The sequence below is a fragment of the Mustela putorius genome, unplaced genomic scaffold, assembly GCF_011764305.1.
Source record: "Mustela putorius furo isolate JIRA1106 unplaced genomic scaffold, ASM1176430v1.1 tig00000407_pilon_pilon_pilon, whole genome shotgun sequence".
Lineage (NCBI taxonomy): Eukaryota > Metazoa > Chordata > Mammalia > Carnivora > Mustelidae > Mustela > Mustela putorius.
Window position 1 is genome coordinate 11793012 of NW_025421373.1, and position 22746 is coordinate 11815757.

At 44.9% G+C, this 22746-nt stretch overlaps 2 long non-coding RNA genes across 3 annotated transcripts in view; one reads left to right on the top strand and one right to left on the bottom strand.

The window, feature by feature from the left end:
* LOC123391920 overlaps positions 1 to 22746 on the bottom strand; it is a 112186-nt gene that overhangs the window by 55975 nt on the left and 33465 nt on the right. For both annotated transcript variants that reach the window (XR_006606596.1, XR_006606595.1), the window contains exon 5: positions 16845 to 16898. This is a non-coding gene — a long non-coding RNA (uncharacterized LOC123391920). The remainder of the gene's footprint in view (positions 1 to 16844; positions 16899 to 22746) is intronic.
* LOC101675937 lies at positions 1680 to 12098 on the top strand. The gene is made up of 3 exons (XR_198393.3): positions 1680 to 1933; positions 4287 to 4377; positions 9248 to 12098. It is a non-coding gene; the product is annotated as an uncharacterized LOC101675937 (long non-coding RNA).

The window sequence follows — 22746 nt, forward strand, 5'->3', positions numbered from 1 at the left end:
GAAAGTGTCTTTATGCTGAAAGAGTTTGGGGCAATAGAGGGCAGTGCTGGGCAAAGCAGTTTCAAACAAAATACAATAAAGTATATATTGTAAAAGCGAGAAAGACTAGGAGATCACACAAGAGGGGTATGTATGGACTTGAGAGACCAAGGCTGGCTTCTTCATGGAAGAGGAAGGGAAGGGAAGAGTGAACCTGGCAGAGCGGCATTCCAGGCAGAAGGAACAGCATGTGCGAAGGCAATTAGGTGCTTTCTCACGTCTTTTGCATCTTAAGACCCCCTTATTTCCTTCAATTACCTGATAAGACCCACAAAGTATCATTTCTTCTATACCAGATGCTTGGTAGTGCTGTAATAACTGAAAAGATAAAGCATAATTTTAACATAACCAGTTTCCCTGCCTTCTCTTCTGACAACATTCTTTGTAGAAGAATCAGCAGCTGAGGGCTGGAGATGGGGGTCCTGGTTCCCATTTCCATTTCTCACGTGTGCCTTTTCACCAAGTCATTTCTGCACAATTCATGAGCTTCTTGATAGAACACATGGGCCATAATAATCATGATCATATGTGCAGAAATAAAAGGTGTGACCAAAATGGACGCCACTCTTACTCTCATTCAACCCTTAAACATGACCTTCAAGAATTGACTTTTAATTTTCAATATTCCCAAAGACTCGGGAAAGCCACTAGATGCTTCTTCTGCCTCCACTCAAAAGGTCTTAGCCAGGGCGCTTGAGTGATCCACTCCGTTAAATGTCTGCCTTCGGCTCAGGTCATGATCCCAGGGTCCTCGAATGGAGCCCCGCATCAAGCTCCCTGCTCTGTGGGGAGTCTGCTTCTCCCTCTCCCTCTGCTGATCCCTCTGCTTGTGCTTTCTCTCTCTATCTATCTCTGTGTGTCAAATAAATACATAAAGTCTTTAAAAATAAATAAAGGTCTTAGCTATCTCTAGGCGCATGTTAGCAGAACCTAACCATCCTGCAGATCGCTATCTCACCATGGGCGGGCACTGACCCCCAGCCCTGACCCACCCCCCACCCCCAGATCCCTGGTGTGCTTGTATCTGCCCTGGCTCTCCAGCCAGAAACCACACATAGAAGGTGACGACGAAAGGGCATGAACAGCTGTGTTTTCTTTCCCCTCGCCTCTGCTGGGAGACACCCATGTTTAGGTCCACGTGCACAGCCCGGAGCTCATGACCGGCGTTTATCAGCGTCTGCTAAGATACGTGAAGGTGTTTCGTTTATGCGCTGTCCTCACTAACATCATCCTGCTGACGTGATGACGAGCCAAAAAGAACTTGGAAGATGGTCTTCTGTGAGCTTGGAACTCACCAAACAACGCCGAAGGTCAGAGGAAGAAGTTGGATCACCAGGAGATAAAGACCTGGGCCCTAGTTTTAAACTTTCTTTCGGACCTGAGGGCAGCTGGTAGGAGAGGGGCCGGAGGCCCAGGAGGGGGGTCACCGTGGAGATGAGATGGTGTCATTCGGGCCACAGCTGAACACATAGCACTAACCACCACCCCCACAGCCCCCCCTACCTCTTCAATTCGGCCAACATGTGGTTGGCTGTTAGGCTGCTCCCAGCTCTGCCCCAGAAGGTCTTTGTTTATCTTCACAAGGACAATTAAGTGACAGGAATGTGTAATAGAGTGAAGTGCTGCCAAAACAAACAGCCCTCTTAGAACATCTAGAAGCGGCTCTTCTTGCCTGTGTTTCTGCAAGAGTCAGAAACCACTTGCTAATAGCTTAATTCCATTTCTCTGCAGACGGGCCGATCCGATTGCAGGAGAGGGAGTATGTGGTCTGCTGGGGCCTGGAAGCCGGGGCGGCCCGCATTCCCTGACCCCGTGGAACTACTGACTCACTCTGTAACCCAGGGTGACGTCGTGAACCCCAGAGGGCTTGCCGTCCACCCAGCTGGAAAATTTGGTAAGATGGGCGACGGGACTGAAAATCATTTGTGGCACAGCTGTTCCCCTCTGACCATGGGGTACGGCCGGAGACCGCTGGGCCTGCGCCTTGGAGGAGCAGCCCGGGGGGCTCTGAGTGGCGAAGGTGAGTCTCACAAGGCCCAGTGAGAGGTCCCGCCGGTGAGACTATCCTCTAAAGACGGAAACCTCCCTGTGGGGTATGTGGACTCTAGATTCCCCTCTGACCTCAGGCACGAGTCCTATTTCTCTATGAAATGGGTCTTAAATGGGACTCAGCGGCACCCAGATCCCCAGCTCACCGGCACATGGGGGCCGTGGTTCACAGGGTTGGTCCCCTGCGGCACCCTGTGCCCCCTGTGTGTTCCGTGCGCACAGCTGCAGCGTCCCCAGAGACTTCCAGGGTCAGGTCCCCTCTGGTGGGACAGGAATGAGCTTGAGGGGAGTGAGCACTAAGCCCCTCCCTGGATCTCCAAAGGGGAGAGAGGGGACATACAAAACGGGCACCTGAATGGAAAGATAACTGATTGAAAATGGGTGAGTTAAGCTAAAAGAGAAAACAGTGCAAGGAAGGGAATATTCATCTCCTAGGAAAGGGACATTCGATACCTCGTCTGGGTTTCTGAAGGATGGAAACCTATCCCAGGAGAGGAAGGAGAGTGACTTCAGATCCTTGAAGGGACAACATTACAGTCCTGCAGGCCTCACCTCTGAAGGTGAGACTTCCGTCCGATAAAACCGACAAAAGTCTAGACAGGTCACGTGCAGTTTACCCTCAGGCACAAGGGAGTTTCCAGGCTGCCTGGGAAACCAGTTACCATACCTGAATCCACAGCTGATGTTATTTGGTTTGTGTTTAAGACATTCATTGGCCAGTTTAGTCCTAAACAGGACAAAGGAGAATGGTTTTGGGTAACAACCATGGGGAGGGGAGGAAGGGGAACGAGACTTCACAAATCCACAGGCAGCCACGGACTGGGGAAGAGCCTTCATCTCTTCATCCTGCCACCAAAGAAAACTGTCACCCATTTGAGAGGGACTGAAAGGACAGTCTGGGTAGCCATGTGAGGTCCGTCCTCCACCTGGTGATCCTAGACATGCCCTCAGGGACTGGCTCAACATTTGAAGCCCGTGATGTCGGTCATAGGAGGCTGCGTGGGTCTACCATGATCTCCCCAAGAAGCAAGAAGAAAACATTGACATCAGCCTGGGTTGAATGAGCTTAATGAGAATGGTAAACGTTAAGAATGAGAACACTGCGTGTTATACGCAAGTCATCAATGACCGAACACTAGAATAAAAACTTACGATGTGCTATATGCTGGCTAACTGAACATAATTTTAAAAAATGAGAAAAAGAAGATAAATTCAGGGGAATCCAAGAGAATAAATGCTTAATAGTAGGATTTTGAGCCTAATTTACCTGAGTAGAGAGGTTGGGCGAACAGAGGACTTCCCAAGACCCCTGCACTCGAGTGACTGATGACCACCTGTCATCGTCATTCACTGAGCAGACATTATTGACGGCCATTCCCTGGCACAACACTGCCACAGGTACTGTGGATTCAATGACAGACAACATGACTATCTGAAATACATACTACGTGAGCATGGCAAAAGACACAGGATGCACGATAATGTACACATGCCAAATTAATTAATTAACTCATTAATTCAGAGTCATGTGGGCATTTTGATTAAAAAAAAAGATAGAGAGGTCATTTATTTAAATATAATTGAATTGGAAAGGAGAGAAAGAATAGCATTCATGACGAAAAGAATAGCATAAATAAAGGGCCAAAAGGCTGGTAATGCAAGATATGTTCTGTATTGAGGAGGATCCAATTAGTGGAAAATAGGGCATAAGATTAGTAAGAAACCTTGAATGACAGATAGACTTCATTCTACAGGCAGTGGGAATATTTGAGTGTTTGGGTTATTCATTTACTCATTCATTCAACCATTGCTGGAGAACCTTCCGTATGCCAGGTCCTTTGGCAAGCTTTGGAAATTTAAGAAAAACAGGAATTTGTCCCTGCTTTCAAAGCACATACATTATAGGAGGAAAACATTCCGCAAACAAGTAACTGGCCAAAAGTGATGCAATCACACAGCAAACATGGCCGGCTCTGGTATGAGACAGAGCTGGATTTAAACTTCACCTCTGCCACATACCAGCTATCGGACCTGGACAAATCACTGACATTTCTCATCTGTAAAATGAAGCTAACAATGGTCTCTATTCCAAAGGGTTGTCATGAGGCTTAAGTAATGAATATAAAGCATTTAACACAATTCTGAGCACATCGAAATGCTCGATGCATGTTTACTATCATCAAAATGATCATTTTCAGGACTGTTATTAGTATCCAGAAAAGGAGCAATCCGCACTACGGGAGGGAGAAGAGATGAGTCCAACAGGAAAGCTTCTCGGAAAACACAATGGTATGTCAGGTTTTGAGGGGATATGTTGAAATTCACCAAACGTGGCGGTCAGAGCATTCTAGGCAACTAGCAGAACGGCATGGAGGCAGACAACAGGACTTCAAAGGTATTCTGCAGAGTTCTGTGTGGCTGGCCAGCAGGGCAGAAGGGGGCATGTGGGACAGTAGCTGGGACTGGGACGGGCCGATCGTCTTGAGTCTGGTATGCATGTGAATCACGCTTTCAGTTCCAGGGCTCCTTGTCTCCAGAGACCCAGAGACTCTGCTGCCCCTTGTTGGCTTTCCCACCAGTTTGCCCTTTGAGATCTGGTTTCCCCTATGACTGGCTCAACAGGGTAACAATATTCACCTAGCTCCTAGCCACTAATGAATGAGTTTTACACGTAGCAGTCTGTGAATGAGTCCCTAGTCTCTATACCACTCCCCTTGGTTTATAAGGACTATCCCCTGACTTCCACCCCAACCCTTGTCATGCAGGTACCATGCTATATCTTGTCTGGGTGACATTCCTTCCTTTTTACCCATCTATTACCTGTCCAACTTCTAAGACTCAAATCAAGAATTTCTTTCCATCTCTATTCTTAGAACAATTCATCACCAAAAAATGGACAGGTTCCCCTAAGTTAATTTATAAATACAAATACCTAAAACAAATACCATATACCAAAAAGTTTTTTCACAATGGAGCTACATAAGTTGATAGTAAAATTAGAAAAACGAAATAAGAAAAGATATAAGAGGATTAGGCTATTAAAACATATTATAAATCCTCTATAATTCAAACAGTATGGTACTGCTGTGTAAACAGACAGTTAAATGAGAAAGGAATAAAAAAAAAAAAAACTAGACCCAAGTACCCATGGAAAATTAGTGTATGAAAAAGGTAGTATTTTATTTTATTTTTAAAAATTTTTTTAAAGATTTTATTTATTTATTTGACAGAGATCACAAGTAGACAGAGAGGCAGGCAGAGAGAGAGGAAGGGAAGCAGGCCCCCAGTGAGCAGAAAGCCCAATGTGGAGCTCGATGTGAGGCTTGATCCCAGGACCCTAAGATCATGACCTGAGCTGAAGGCAGAGGCTTTAACCCACTGAGCCACCTAGGCACCCCAAAAGGTAGTATTTTAAATCACTAACACAAAGATGAGTGTTTTAATGAAGCTGTGAGACAAACTGGATAGCCATTTGGCAAAGGATAAAACTAGACTCATATCTTATGTCATAAATAAGAATAAACATCAATGAATCAGAGACAAAAATGAAAAAAATGAAACCACACAAATGGGAGAAGAATATGTGGGTGAATTCTCTATAATTTTGGTGTAAGGAAAGACTTTTGACTGTGACTTAAAATTCTGAGGCAAAGAAGATTTAAAAATTTACAAAAAAATGTTGCATGGGGGAAAAAAAACCATTATAAACAAAGTCGACCACGACAAACTGGAAGCATTTTGCATATATATTATAAATAAAGAGTTAATATCTCTAATCCATAAAAAACTCATTTAAAAATCACAGAAGGAGATCTGGGCCTGACTAAAACAGAAAAACAATAAAAACAAGCAAAAGACATAAACAGAATACACACATAGTCATATTTGAACACCACTTGAAAATATGAAGAGAAAATTTTAAAAGACTGAGGTACTATTTCTCACCTATGTGACTGGCAAAATTTTTAAAGTTTGACACTATATTTTATGGGTAAAGTTTTGGGGAAACAGGAATCCTCAATACCTTGTTGCGGGGAATGAAAATTGGTATAACCTTTAGGAGGAGAGTGTTAGAGTATTGAAGAACACACGTGTTTACCTTTTGACTCAGCCATCCCATATCCTGGAACTTAATTTGAAGATACACCTCTGGAAACATGCAAATATACATACAAAACGTTACTCATGAAGCATTGTTTGTGACTGTAAATATTGGAAATGTAGCCAAGTCATTAAATCAGCTATGTTTTAGCCACATGATGGAGTACTACACAGCCATAAAAATAACTGAGGATGATATTTGTGAATCACATATTTTTAACTGAAAAAAGAAAAATATAAGAAGTTATTGACATGGTGCTGCCTTTTCTACAAAAGTGGAGAAAATAAGAAAATACACATGTCTCTCCTTAAAAAACAAAAGATACTCAGAGCTACAAGAGATAAATGTGAAGGTAGAAGAAACAAGAGGTGGGGAGGGACACTTCTCTGAGTATCTTTGTATGGCTTTGACTTTTGGAATTATGTTTATATACTCAAAGCAATTACGCAATAATGAAGTTTTTATAAAGGGGGAAAACAAAACCTAAAATGGAATGCAAACAAAAACAAATAAACTTAACTGTATTTCAAATCAGTGACATAATCTCAGCAAAGGAGGGGGAAAAACCAACCCAAGTAATTTTTGAACACAGTATCATATACCCTCAGACTAAATATAACAAGAACTATAAATAAATATGAACTCAAGTTAGATGAATTAGCCACAGTTTGTCACAGTCATATGGGTCAGTCATTTTAAAACTGACTTCAGTGCAGTAAATACATTACAAAAGATACATTACATACAAAGTAAATACATCGAGGATAATGGGGCCATATTTCTCATTTTCAGAGAAGGTTGTATTAGATTAGAATTGGAATTTTCAGATGGCCTCATGGTTTATTTTATATCTATACATTACAGATATATTTTACTTCTATATCTTTGTAAGTATATAGACATCGATGTTATATCTACATCTATGTAGATACAAGTGTGTGTACACATATATCCATTTTTGTGTCCACTGAGAAGACCCAGAAGCCATTGCACTCCAGTAGCAATGAACACTACTATGCCCAGACTTAGTTTCTGAATTTCAAACCATTCTCCACTAAAAGAAAATAGAGTCACTTGGAGATACGGCTGTTTTCACAGCCAGCACAGGAAAAGTTCAAGATGAATCTGCAGGATTTTCTTATATAAAAAATTAAGGAAATTCTCCAAGAATAAGAGCACAGAAGGAAGTCAGAAGGAGTTCCCACTGCCAAATCTGAGATAATATGAGCATCAGAATAAATGATATTTACAGATTATCTATTGAATAAAATAGGAATCCATAAGTTCACACTGAGATGAATGAATGAATGAAGTAGGAAAAGCTATTCCCTATAGTATATTGCCACAAAATAAATAGAGAAGAAATAAAAGAGTTTTAAAAATCATTTCACAGGGCGCCTGGGTGGCTCAGTGGGTTAAAGCCTCTGCCTTCGGCTCAGGTCATGATCCCAGGGTCCTGGGATGGAGCCCCGCATCGCATCGGGCTCTCTGCTCAGCAGGGAGCCTGCTTCCTCCTCTCTCTGACTGCCTCTCTGCCTACTTGTAATCTTTGTCTGTCAAATAAATAAATAAAATTTAAAAAAAATTTAAAAATCATTTCACAAATATCCTTGTAATAACCTATTCAGCAAGAATCATCAATAGATGTTAAAACTAGTAGGTGAAAGTTTGATAAGAAATGGTATAACTACACAATGGGATACCACCTTACACCATGTAGAATGGCAAACATTAACAAGACAGTAAACAAAATGTGTTGGCAAGGCCAAAATCTGTAACGAACTCTAAAGATCTATAAAGAACTTCTCAAGCTCAACACGCAAAAAACAAATAATCTAGTCAAGAAAGGGGCAGAAGACATGAACAGACACTTCTCCAAAGAAGACATACAAATGGCTAACAGACACATGAAAAAACATTCAACATCACTAGCCATCAAGGAAAACAAATCAAAACCACAATGAGATATCATCTGGCACTCATTAGAATGGCAAAAGTTAACGAGACAGGAAATAACAAGTGTTCATGAGGCCAAGATCTACAAAGAACTTATCAAACTCAACACCTAAAAAACAAATAATCTAAGAAATGGTATATCTACATTGTCTCAAAGTATCTTCTCACAAAATACATATTAATGACAAGGGGAAATGGCAAATTTAAAGAAAAGAACCTGGTGAACACCTTCTGACCCTTGTAATCCAATTTAATATTGCCAGTAATGGGGCACATTGATATCATGTATCTACTGGTGTGATGCACTAAGAAGGTCACATCTGTGGGGCTCCTGCCCAAAATGCATCAACTTACTCTCATCATGAATGAACATTATGGACACAAGTCAGAGCTTCCTCTTTGGTTCATATTTCTCTGCAAAGATTTCTATCATGCATTTATCACATGCATTGTAAATATGCAAACAAACAAAGTTATTTATCTCTGAATCCTTCTACGTATGTTGCCTTCTTATGCACAACTCAATAATCACATTTATTATACTATATTTCAAAACTCCTTTGCCTGGTTTTCTCTCTCATTTTAGTAAGAAAACCTAACTAGTAATGGCTTAAATAAGAAAGGCAGTTGATTGCCTTATAGAAAATTACATCTAGATGCACACAGCTCCAAAGTTGGGTCAGCAGTTTAATGATTTTATGGGGTTTCATGAGCATCTCTCTGATTCGACTGGCCTTTCCTTCAATTTCAAGATGGCCATTACTGCTTTATACTTCATGGTCTTGGGAACAGGGCACCAAGAAGTAAGAAAGTAGGTGGTTGGCTCAGGCCTTTTATCAGGAGGAGAATGCTTCCCTAAGTGCCCGGTAGATTTCCCTTGAAGTTTTGTTCATATGCTAACTCCTAGATAAATTACAAGTCATCCTCTTTGGCCAAACACCTTACTATCTGAACAAAATGGGGAGGTCTCTTAAGAAGAAAGAACAAGGAGGATCTACTGAGTGGGCAGCATTAGTGCCTGCCATATTCATTCACAAAACTATAAGTTCTCTGATGGCAGAAACTGATTCTTACTCATTTTTATTTATTTTTTACCTCCAGGGTATAGCATAGCACCTGACAGCAGAAGCTCAATAAATGTTTGCTGAAAGAATGAAGATGACCAAGCGTGAATAGCGTAATATCGTAAGAAAATACCAAACATGGGGAAGTAACAAAGTTACAGAAATGTACAAAATCTTATAATCCTGGACTCAGGCCTCAAACTCTCAACTCCCTTCACAGAAGGTGACTCGAAGAAAGGAACGAATCATAAACATGTTTCATGTCTCTGGGTGGTTAATCTTGCAAAAGTATGAGGGGAAAGAGGAAGCTTCTAGGCAGAGAGGCTGGTCTATCTGTGGAGATGGTTCATGTTGGAAAATGGACAGCTGAGACTGCACATAACAAGAAATGCAGGAGAAGGGCAGGCTCCGTGTGCCCCCCACAAGGCATGGTTGCGGGAGGTTCCGCCATCACACCCAGAAGCCACACACCCCAAGGAGGCAAAGATGGATGCTTCGGCATTTTAGGCCCAAAGAAACCTTTGCCAAAAGGCCCATGGTAGACCTCTTGTCCTCACACTTCTTTGAAAAGAATGTGGCCACGTACTCATTCGTAAACCAATCCCCGGAAAGGGGAATGGAATCCGTGCAACCGACTTAGGTTCTTCGTTCGGGGTGGGGTGGAGGCCGGTGAGAAAATCTGCATGGAGGCTCTTCTGGTTGAGGAGTCATTGCTGCTACGTAGCTTAAGGAATTCCAAAAGTCTGAACTTGTTTTATTTATTGTGGGTAAAATAGTTATGAAAGTAGGATGGAAGAGACATTTGCAAGAGAGGACAGTCATCCACTGAACATGGGGGGAAGGGCAAGCGAGAGGGGGAAATCAAAGAGGTTCTGACGTTGAATTTCTCCTCAAACTTGATCTACAGCAACAGCCGAGAGATAGGGAGCCACTTACTGACTATTTCCAGAAACTTGGAGACTATTCCCAGACTGAAAGTTCACTTGTGGTTAACAAGGAACAAACAAACAAAACCCAAAGCGACTCTCAGAATGCGGGGTTCAGAGCACTTCATTATGCGGCAGGACAGGGGTCGGGTCAGCTAAGAACAGTGCAGGCAATAAATTCTTCATGTGGCTCACGACCACTTCACCTCCCAGATGGTTGAAAAACTGAGAAGGAGACACATTATTCTGCTTCAAATTTTGATCAGCTGGGACAAATTAGGTAAGAAGAACAAGTAGCAGCTCTCAGTTTGGGAAAGCAGGGAGGAAAAGCATTAGCTCGCTCAGACAGAGACCTTCAATATTGGCAGGGTGGATGCTCAGAGTTCAGAGAAAAGAGAGGTTAGAGACTCGCATGAAGACATTCTGACTACAGTTCCATCTGGTGTGGATGGAAGGGGAGCCACAAGACATTTTGTGGCTTCCCAAGGTGCTTTCTGATGATCCTTGATTTTCAAAGAGTATCTATTAAAAGATGGAAGGAGTTATCATCCCAGAATGGCTAAAATCTTGACCATGGCATTAGACAGAATATGGAGTAAATCCTATACTGACTCTTAGTGGCTGTGTGGCCTCAGACAAGTTGTGCAACTGCTCTGTGCCTTCATTTCCTTATCTTTAAACCGCACCTAAGAAGTCCTTCCCAACTGGGTCGTTTAGGATAAAGAAGATCATGTATGTAGAGCACCTTATCATGATAGCAGGCACAATGTAACTGATATGTTACATTGCATGTATCACATGTATCTGTATTCTACAGATTATAGAATCCCCAATGTAGATTGTAGAAACTATGGTAATGAAAAAGAATTTAAAAAGTCAGAAACATTTTCTACGATTCTATTTTTTAGAGGAGTCTCTTCAGCATGCCCAGAGAATTCAATCAGTAGACAAAAACGCCAAAGGAAAAAAAATGGAAACTCTCTGCCCCCAACGAGCCTGCTGAGCTCCCCTCTCCAAACGTAACCACTGCTAACAGTTTCTTATGATTACTTCTAGAAAACATTCCAAAACAAGTTTTATTTTTCATTAAATGCCACACAAGATGCAAAAAGAAAAAAAAAAACAAGTTGGTCAAATACGGTGTGTGGTGAAATCTAAGTTAGCAGTAGAAGCAACAGAACACACACGTCCAATTCGCCTCCCCGTCCTCCCCTTCTCCTCTTCCCTCCCTTCTGCTCATCTCTTCCTGTCCTTCCTTCTCTTTTCTCCATGCCAAGTAGGTAGACTGGAGCCCAGTGGCCCGAGACCATGGAAGATCCAGCCAAGAGAGGAGGCCGCCATGTGCCTGGCAGAGCCACACGAGGTCAGCAGGGGGGCCTCGGTGATGGAGCTCCAGGAGCTGGGGGCACCCAGGAAGAAAGGATGGAAGCGCTGCCGCGAGTGTGTGAGGAACTTTGGTGACCGGAGAATGGGCTCCCAAATCTCAGACAGTACATCAAAGTGGATGCCCCCGGTAGTCTAGTAGACTAGTCACTTCAGCGCAGAACCTGAGCACCCTCTAGAATGGGTCAGTAAAGGAGAGGTGAGCAACTGGGAAAGGAGATGTAGAAAGCCCCAAATGGACCCAACACCTTCTCTTCTCTGACTGGTTCACTAGACCTAGAATCTACAGGGAATGTTGGAGACACAGTAGATCTGGCTGTCACGAGGCAGTAGACCAAGTTGGGAGAGTAGAGAGTGTGATCTGGGGATAAAGACATTCATTCATGCAGCTTCCTAATTATCTGAGGCCACCAGAGGTGAAGGATGCTGAGGAGGGGACCTGACGGGTGGCAGCCAGGAAACCATCCACATCATCCTACCCAGCAAGCCCATGGTTGGCAGGAGAACTTAAACTTATCTGATAACCTTTTTCTTTTTTTAAAGGAGAATGTGCTTTAATGTTACATGTATAAATCAAAATGAAGTTCTAATTTTTAAAAAATATTTTAGTAATAAAATGTTTTACTATAACTTTAAAATAAAATTTTATTATTAAAAGAACATAATAAAATATCCTTTTGGTGTTTCCCCACCTCTCTCTAGGGAAATTCCAAACATCTAAGTTCCTTGTGCCGAAATGATGGCAAAAATGGCTAGAATTATGCCCCCGTTCCTATATAGCCATAATTTGCACCAAGACCTTGCAGCATCTTCCGTCAACAGCTGTCCCTATTCCTCGAATGGCAGGGTTAGTGACTTGCTCTGGCTAATAAAATGGAAAAGGGTGGTAGGACAGACCCATTCTGAAAGAACTGTGCTGCTCGTTCCACAGGCTCACAAATGCGAACCCTCTGCCCAGTTTACCCCCCTGCTCCCTCGCCCGTCCTCATCCCTGGACACTCATCTTTAGGCACCACCTTTGCCAGGCAGCTTTCCCAGGGCTCCCTTCTCCAAGGCTCTTCCCCCCTCCCGCCTTCCCTTCTTTGTGCCGATGGTCCTCATCGTGCCTCCAGCCCAAGCCCTTCTCCTGGGTTACAGCTTCTCTGCATTCAGCTTTCCGTTCTCGCTTCACTGTGAATTCGCTGCAGGTAGAAATTGTGTCCTTGTCTGTTATCTCAACAACGACTTCAATTCCTTATGCTCTCAAAGTGTCTATTCCACAGTATGACTAAGTGTACAAGCAAACCCAAAACTGAAGAGAGTGTATTTAGTTTTGAAAAGAGAAGATTTAAAGGATATTAATAGTATCAGTTTAGTAAATATGCCAGGGACTTGGGAATAGCTACAGGTTACCAATCAGATCTTCAAGGTCCAGGGTAAACCAGCTGATACAGTTTCAAAACTTTAGTCCTCCTCCCCTGGCAGGCAAAACACGTGTTCCCCAATGCAGAGGTCACCACTGATGAAAACCACCCTATCGATAAGGTGTCCCTGAAAATATCCCATGAAATCTTTTTTTTTAATAAACATATATTTTTATCCCCAGGGGTACAGGTCTGTGAATCGCCAGGTTTACACACTTCACAGCACTCACCATAGCACATACCCTCCCCAGTGTCCATAATCCCACCCCCCTCTCCTCACCCCCTCCCCCTAGCAACCCTCAGTTTGTTTTGTGAGATTAAGAGTCACTTATGGTTTGTCTCCCTCCCAATCCCATCTTATTTCATTTATTCTTCTCCTACCCCCTTAACCCCCCCCCCCATGTTGCAACTCTACTTCCTCATATCAGGGAGATCATATGATAGTTGTCTTTCTCTGCTTGACTTATTTCGCTCTAGTTCCATCCATGTCATCGCAAATGGCAAGATTTCATTTCTTTTGATGGCTGCATAGTATTCCATTGTGTATATATACCACATCTTCTTTATCCATTCATCTGTGGATAGACATCTATGTTCCTTCCATAGTTTGGCTATTGTAGACATTGCTGCTATAAACATTCGGGTGCACATGCCCCTTCGGATCACTATGTTTGCATCTTTAGGGTAAATACCCAGTAGTGCAATTGCTGGGTCATAGGGTAGCTCTATTTTCAACATTTTGAGGAACCTCCATGCTTTTTTCCAGAGTGGTTGCACCAGCCTGCACTCCCACCAACAGTGTAGGAGGGTTCCCCTTTCTCCACATCCTCGCCAGCATCTGTCATTTCCTGACATTTTTAATTTTAGCCATTCTGACTGCTGTGAGGTGAAATCTGTCTTTTAGTTGGGGACCAAGGTCATGCAGCCCCATGTCTTGGAAGCCTAGTTTCCATCAACAACCAAGCTGCTGTTCCCATCACTTTGAGGAATCAGGGAAAGGCAATCCTCCGCATCATATGATGAGTAGTGCACAGACAGCACTTACTGGTTCCCCAAGGAAAGTACTCCAAAGTAACATGGTAACTTTCTTCAAAGAATTTTTGAAGGGTCATCATATAGAAGAGGAATTCTCTATCTAGGATCCTAACAAAGCAGAGTGAGGACCAGTGGAGGTTGAAGTCACACAGATAATGTGCATGGGCTGGTCTCCTAGTCATTCAATTTGTTTTGTTGGTTTTTTAAAATTTTTTTATTAACATATAATGTATTATTTGCCCTCGGGGTACAGGTCTGTGAATCATCAGGCTTACACACTTCACAGCACTCACCATAGCACATACCCTCCCTAATGTCCAAAACCCAACAACCCTCTCCCTCCCCCCACCCCCTGACAACCCTCAGTTTGTTTTGTGAGATTAAGAGTCTCTTGTGTTTTGTCTTCCTCCCAATCTCATCTTGATTCATTTTTTCCTTCCCTACCCCTGGAGCCCTCCACTTTGCCTCTCAGATTCCTCATATCAGAGAGATCATATGATAATTGTCTTTCCCTGATTGATTTATTTTGCTCAGTGTAATACCCTTTAGTTCCATCCACGTTGTGGCAAATGGCAAGATTTCATTTCTTTTGATGGCTGCATAGTATTCCATTATATATATATGTACCACATCTTCTTTATCTATTCATCTCTTGATGGACATCTAGGCTCCTTCCATAGTTTGGCTATTGTGGACATTGCTGCTATAAACATTCTGGTGCACGTGCCCCTTCAGATCACTACATTTGTATCTTTAGGGTAAATACCCAGTAGTGCGATTGCTGGGTCATCGGGTAGCTCTATTTTCAACTTTTTGAGGAACCTCCATGCTGTTTTCCAGAGTGGCTGCACCAGCTTGCATTCCCACCAACAGTGTAGGAGGGTTCCCCTTTCTCTGCATCCTCGCCAGCATCTGTTGTTTCCTGACTTGTTGATTTTAGCCATTCCGACTCGTGTGAGACACCTGAAAAAGTTCTCCACATCAATGTTTTAAAATGGAGTGAGCAACCCTTAAGAAACAGTGCCTTTGCTGGTCCTTGGAGATGTCCACAGAGAAACTGGCTGACAGCCTATCAGCAAAGTTGAAAGAAAGTTTCATGCTAGGGAGTCCCCTGTGCTTGGCGATTCAGCAAAAGATAGTGCTATTTGGGAATTACCACGTGCCCACTTCCTGCAGACTATCTGCCCTGATGACAAGTACCTGCCCAGGCGTGGTAAGCACATGAGATGACAGCGGCCCAACTCTGAGACTCTCTTTTCACACAAACAGCGTCTCAGCCTCAATCATATCTGCAGAGCACCCCATCCTCCCGCCGGCCGTGACGGCCCCGGGGGTGGACAGGTGACCCATTCAGCGATGGGAATTTGGGTGTTGTGAGGCAACTGCCTTCGGACATGCCCACTGTGGGACACAAGCTGCTCTTGCTGAGGAGTACAAAAATAAGTGCTGACCCAGCGAATGCTATGTGCCAGGCACTGTGTGCTAGGCGTGGGCGAGCCTGCAGGAAACAAACCAGATAAAATCCCTGCTTTCATGAAACTCGCCTTTACTACAGGGCCAGGAAACAGAGATAAGAGGCAGAGAGAGAACGAGAGAGAGCAAAAGAACAAGGCCTGAGTTTCCTGGCAGGCCCCTGAGAACTGCCTGTGGGTTCTATGAGAAACCCCAATGGTTCTCCAGTAAACTCCCTGCTGGCTTATGCTGATGAGCTGGTTTCTGTCCTTTGCAACCCCGAGCGTCTTGAACTGAGATTCCATATGAAATGAATTTGGCTTCACACCTGTCCTCTTCACAAGCACTTGGGGGCGGGTGAACAGAGGATCTTAGTGGGTCAGAAGCTAGTGGAAGAGAATGAGAAAACTTTTCTGACCATCCTTCCACCTACCCGTTCTTGAATTTAGGGGTTCTGGCTCTCTACTTTCCAGCATAAGGAAGACCGAGGGCAGTGGCTTCCCAGATACTCGGGATGGCAGAGCAAGGGTTACCCGGACGGCAGAGTTTCACACTCCCCCCGCATCCACGTATTATTGTTATTCAATATTCCTACAGAAGTGTGTGATAAGCAAGGAAGTACATTCTCCACCCAGGCTTACAATAATAAATAAAATCATTCCAAAACAAGGGGAATAAAAAGTTCATTCCGCCAAGAGCTTACAGGGGGAGAGACAAGTCAAATAATACAGGACAGCCATGTGGCCTGAGATGTGTTCAGGAAGTTTTCAATAGACCGTATCCCAGCGTGGTCAGGTTTCCAGGGACTTTCTGAAAGAGCTGAGGGAGAGCTGTGTGGATGGCCTGGGGCTGGCGTGCATATGGGGGGGAAACGGGGTGCAGGTCCTAGGACCGTGTGTCCCCCTCCTCCAAGGAGCCTCTGGTCCTCAGGCTTTAAGTTTTGGAATCTTTAATTTATTAAGAAAGAGCGTAGGAGATTTAAACATTTTTTTTTTAAGCACCTTCTCATTTTACCAAAACCTGCTCTTATTTTAATGACTCTGAGATGCAGATCTTCTTTCAATATTCTACTTGCTGATTAATTTCCTGTTGACTCTGAAGGTAACTAAAAACCTTTTGGATGAAGCAGAAATTGCCCTAATGCAAGTGATTCTTAGTAATGGGACTGAGTCACTTGGGACCGTCTTTGGGGGCTTCCTCCAAGCTCCGTGTGAGTGGGTGGTTTCTGGCACTTGACAGCTTACAATGTGTCCACTCATAAACATGTTCAACATAAAACCATTCCCCTCTCTCTTTCAGCGTCCTGGGAGGGTCCAGCTTGTGTTCAATTCTGGAGGAGCAGCCCTTGTCCAAGTTGTGAAATCAGCTCTGTCTGCCTGCATCTGCCTCCACGGCCCACATTTCTTTGACCTTTCCCATCAGTCTTGACACTTACCTCTCTCTCCACGTCCAGGTTCCTCTTTTTTCTGTCTTCACCCAGTATCACAACCTGCAGAAAGAAAACACTTTTATATCTCTCATGTACACTTGAGTATGAACTTAAGTTGATTACTTCTCCTGGAGGCACCCCCACATAGCCTTGCATTTGAAGGGCAGGGAGTTAAGGGAAAAAACAGGGGGATGGTTGTTCAAAGATTCCAAACGCCCTTCAGCTGGGTTTCCTGGGCCGGGCACTTCACGTCTTAGCCTTGATTTATTTTTTTAATTCTATACTATCAGATGTTTAACTGGATAATTTCTAGTTAAATTATCGCAGGGGGAGGGGGATATTTGAGGAGGGCTGCAGCCTTCCCAGGTCTAGGAGCCAATCACACTGTGTTCAGCCTCTTCCATCTAAATGCCAAGGGATTCGGAGTGCCTGGGTGGCTCAGTGGGTTGAGGCCTCTGCCTTCGGCTCAGGTCATGATCTCGGGGTCCTGGGATCAAGCCCAGCGTTGAGCTCTCTGCTTATCAGGGAGCCTGCTTCCCACTCTCTCTCTACCTGCCTCTCTGCCTGCTTGTGATCTCTGCCTGTCAAATAAATAAATAAAATCTTTAACAATAAATAAATAAATAAATAAATAAATGCCAAGAGATCCGAAGGCACCTTTCAGCAGCTGAGATCCAATGTCTGCAGATTTTCTGTCTGGGAAATTTCCCGCCAGGATTTTATGCAGGGAAAGCCACATATATTATTCTGGATATTTATTCACACCTAAAGTTCCTAATACTAACTTCCTCACATTACCTAAAACAGCGTGAGCACCATGAAGTCAGTTTACAACTAAGAAATGTAAGAGCACACAAGCCCAGAGCTCTCCACAGAACTGTCAGCCACCTCTTGGCGCCACGCGGGTGCTTCCCACATGGCTCTGCAGACGGGACAGCGGTTCCCAACCTTGGTCACCCATAAATCCCCTGAGGAACATTTAAAAGAAGTATGGTGCCCAGGTCACCTCCTGGACCAGCTACGTCAGCGTTTCTCTCTGCAGGGAGGCCAGACAACCATATCTAAAAATCTTCATAGTTTCAGTTTTCCTCAGAATCCAGGACCTCTTTCAGGACCCATGCAGGACCCAGAGATCTATCCACTGCCCAGCTGAATAAGCTACTCTACCTCACCTTTCTTCTTTTTCTCAAAACCTAAGTAGATTAAGGAGTCTCCACTTTATGACCCCGTTTCACTGGGGAAATCAGACTTTGCATGGACCTTCTTCTATTGCAACCTCATTTTACCTGAATAATCTGTGTGTCAGCCTCTGGCCCATCCCAGCCCCTCAGACTCTGGGGACTTCCTGTCCTTTAAGTTGCTCAGTTAAATTTCTTTAAGTGTTTGCCCAATATATCTGAGGATTCCTAGGGACCTGCCTTTCTGTCCACACCTCTTCTTGCTTTTCCTGAACTGTCTCTCTCAACTCTCTGGGCTACCTCCTGCCGCCATCATCCATTTTTCCCGTCGTTCTCCATGGTCGACATCCTCCCTGTTCCTTCATTTTTTCAAAGCACTACTCGGGAAACACTGCATGTGCAACAGGTTTTATGGATAGGTTAGTGCTAATAAAGGGCATTAGCACACAGGACAGCACAGGCATCAATCTAAAATTGAACATCAGACTTCATCATCCTAAGATCCAGAAGCCATGGAAAATTCCAGTCACATAGAAGTATTTTTTATCTTTTGGCCACACCCACACAAGAGACTTTGTCCTCTCTTCTCTTGCTGTGAGACTCTGTTCCTCCAAATTCCTGATCACTTATTTTTTTTTAAGATTTCATTTATTTATTTCACAGACAGAGATCACAAGTAGGCAGAGAGGCAGGCAGAGAGAGAGGGGGAGAGCAGGCTTCCCACCAAGCAGAGAGCCCGATGTGGGGCTCGATCACAGGGCAGTGATCTCTGCAGGGCAGAGAGCCCTATGCGGGACCTCGAGATCATGACCTGAGCCGAAGGCAGAGGCTCAACCCACTGAGCCACGCAGGCGCCCCCTAATCATTTTTTAATGCAAGGAAATTCACCTTTCAAGATCTTAGGCTAACCTAGTGTCTGCTGACCTTAACACATCTCTCTGCTCATTTGCTTGGCAAAACAGAGGGCCAAAAGCATAAAGGAATGCACGGTGATTAACATACCATTTTCCTTCTAGCCTGCACTGTTCTGAGTAGAGACAGTCAGTCACCAAGGTCATGGCTTCCATAGGTCCGTTCTCCTAGTTCTACGGCACCCGTTCTAGTCTGATCTTGGTTCCCTGATATAGCCATCACCCCAGGACTGAGCAGCGACTTAGCAGTCTCTGCTAGGGGCTGGTGGGGCCAGCAGAACACCAAAGCTGGGCTGGGGGGCTCAAGGAGAGCCCAGCTCCTCCACTCAGGGGTGAATAAAATCAGGAACAGCCCGTCATCAGCCTAGGAGAGTGGTGTGGCTCATGGTGGGCACTCGGGCCTCCTGGATTCACATGCAGATACAGCAGCAGTGTGGCCTTGGATGAACTCTGTGTGTTATTATTAGCTTCGAGGCTAATAATAGAGTGCATCTCATCGTGCCGATAGGATAAATGAACTATTGCATGCAAACGCACTGGGAATAGTATTTGGATATGGCACATGCTCGGTCTTCTTATGACCTAAGTTCCCACAGCCAGTGAGGAAAGAACAGAACGAGAATCCAAGCCTTTTGACCTCCTGCCCCCCCCCCACCACCGTGCCTTCTACCCTGCCAGGTAATAAAAGATAACACAGAGGCGAGTTCACAAAATCCTACCAACTAGCTGGGTGAACAAAACCAAAACATCTCAAACAGTCAGGGGCGACCATTAAGGAATGACTGCTGGAATAAAGCAGTGATTCCTAAGAATACATCTCTATACGCATGCACACATGCACACACACCCGGTAAGTTCTGTTCCCTCGGAGAACCCGGACTAATAGGGTCCCTCACGTACCTCCCTATTTCCTAACTCTCTTTCTTCTCTCATGCAGGAAGGGCTCTGGGGGAACCAGAGCCTGGGGCACAGAGCGTTTATCAAGTTGTACCTTTGGTGTCCACAGCTGGGAAAAGGACTTCATTACAGGCCAGGCTGGACCCTTCTGGAGCCTTCCCTCACTGACACTGCATGACGATTCACGGAGGCCGGTTCTATGAGACCTGCCTTATGGAGCTGGAAACCCAAAGCTTGGAGGATGAAATGACTTGGCCAAAGTGACACAGATAATGTTCTTGGAGCTGAGACTTAGGCTTAGGCCTTCCGACCCAGAGCCCAGGGGAGCAGACCACGACTCCCTCTCACTGCTCAGCGCCCAGAAGCATCCTTTCTCAGAAACGCTTCTCTCCCCTGCCCCCCACCTTCTGCAGGCAGAACACTTCCCACTTTGTTGCCCTACCTATACCCTCTTCCGCTTCGTGCCCCAAACTCTGGTGTATAAGATAGAGTTCTGCTTTTGCCTTTCCTTCACTCCCTCCCCAAGACAGACGAGCTACCCCATCTCCCTGTCACAGATACTTATACAGCCTTTTTCTTGTTAATTCCCATGTTAGTTTCCTCTCTCCTTCTAGTTGCTTTTCTATCGGGACTGCTGAGCTCCCAGCCTTCTTTCCAGCCGCCCAGCCTACTCCTACGGAAAGTATTCAGCACAGTGTAAGGCGAACCTTTGTCCTCGGCTGCTGTGTTTCCATCCCCAGTCGTCCAGAGTATAATATAATTATCTCACTCTGAAAAGCCTTCACCAAAAGAGCATGCTTGCATTTTCTTTTCCTTTCTAAGGCCAAATTTCTTACTATAGATGTATTAATTATCTACTGCTGGGTAACAGTATTACAGCAAAATTACTGGCTTAAAACAGCACACATTAATTACCTCGTGGTTTCTATTTGTCAAGAGCCCGGGAACAACTCAGATGGGCGCCCGGGTCAGGGTCTCACAAGGCTCGAATTGAGGTGTGGATTGTGGCTGCCGTCTCATACGAGGCTTGACTGGGGAAGGATCCAGGGGGAAAGAACACTGTGGCTGCAGCGTTCCAGGCCTTGCAGCTGAAGGAGTGAGCACTTTGGGTTCCTGTTGGCTACTGGCCAGAGGCTGCCCTCAGCTCCTTGTGGTAACATATCCTCTGCAGACAGGTCACAGCAATGGCAGTTTTCTTCTTCAAAGGCAGCAAAGGAAGGGGTCTCCTTGTACTGGGATGACCTACACATAATCATAGTCTGATTACCTTTCCTGTGTCCTACCGGTTAGAAGGAAGCCACAGAGTCTGTCCACACTCAAGGGAAGGGATAAGGGCATGCATGGCCAGGAGGCAAAGATCATGAAGATAAGCCTCCTGAGGCCTCCTCTGCTACAATGGGGTGTGAGCACCTCACCCCCTCCCTGCTCCTTCTGAGGGTTCTCTCTTCTTTCCACGCATCCACTTCCTGGTCTTTGCCCAGATTGCCCCAAATTTGGAGGGAAAGGGAAGTAAAATTTCTTCCACCCCCAATGCTTACTCTAAGGGCAGGAAAGGTATTTACTTGAGAAGAAGCCCTTCATTGTCAGTTAAGATAATAAAATTTGGCAATGTAACCCAGGGTAAAAAGGGGCCAAATTCTGCCCAACATAAAAGGGATCAGCACAAATTTACATGAAATAGAGTCGGATGTATGTAGATGAGAGGAAGCTGAGTTGTTCATGATAATCCAGTGGCTATAGCTGGAAAGAAATGAGTGCTGTTATAATGAGGTGAGTTTAGTTTTTGGAGATTAGAAGAGGGAATAAACCACAAGTAGAGTGGGAGCCCTTCCACTCTTCCCCACTGGCCCAAATCCCCCTATATACACACTGCCCCTCTCCAGGCCTGCCATCTCAGAGACCAGGATTCACTATTTCTGCCACTGAGCCAGCAGAAGTTAGGCTGAGGGGGAAGGAGGCCATTATAGAGGATGCAAAAAACAAGAAAGGACCAGATGGCATAGGCCTTGATTATCTCACTTGGGGTTTTACCTTGGGGGAAAAAGGTATATGAAAGTGTAAACCAGAATTAATTTCAGCTGTAAAACCACAACATTCCCAGATCAGAATGACTTAAACAAAAACAAAGGTTGTTGTCTCTCGCCTTCAAGAAGTCTGGAGATAGATAGCCAGAGAAGCAGATAATCCCCCGGGGCAGAGAAGCAGACTCCTCCCGCCATACTGCCCTGCCGGGGCAACCTCCATTCCCAGGTAACTGCCAGAGCCCCCTTCTCTTACTCCATGGAGGGACACCGTGTGGAAGCTACACACGCAGACTTCTGTTAACATTGCCCTGGTCAAAAGCAAGTCATATAGTCACACCCGGCCGCTAGGGGGGCTGGGAGCTGGAGTCTGTATTCTGGTCAGCTAAGTCTCCAGATAAAAATCATTCACTTCGTGGGGTGCCTGGGTGGCTCAGTGGTTGAAAGCCTCTGCCTTCAGCTCAGGTCATGATCTCAGAGTCCCTGGGATCGAGCCCCGCATCGGGCTCTCTGCTCAGCAGGGAGCCTGCTTCCCCCTCTCTCTCTGCCTGCCTCTCTGCCTACTTGTGATCTCTGTCTGTCAAATAAATAAAATCTCAAAAAACAAAACAAAACAAAAAACCATTTATTTCGAAGGAGGTCAGTAAATGCCTGCTGGTGGACATCAAGCATCCTCTTGCCCAGGTGTGGTGACTGAAGACACAGCCCCTGCCTGCCCCTGCCAAGGAGGACGCATTGCCTCCCTCCGGGGGGCTGCCATCAGCTCAAGCCCCTGCAGGTCTGCCTCAGCTGCAGGGCGATGCCCGACCCAAGGCCTTGTCCACAAGGAGCAGCTGAGATGGAGGCATGGAGACTGGCCCTTCAGCCAGGTGTGGGACAACTCAGACAGGCCAGTGTAGCT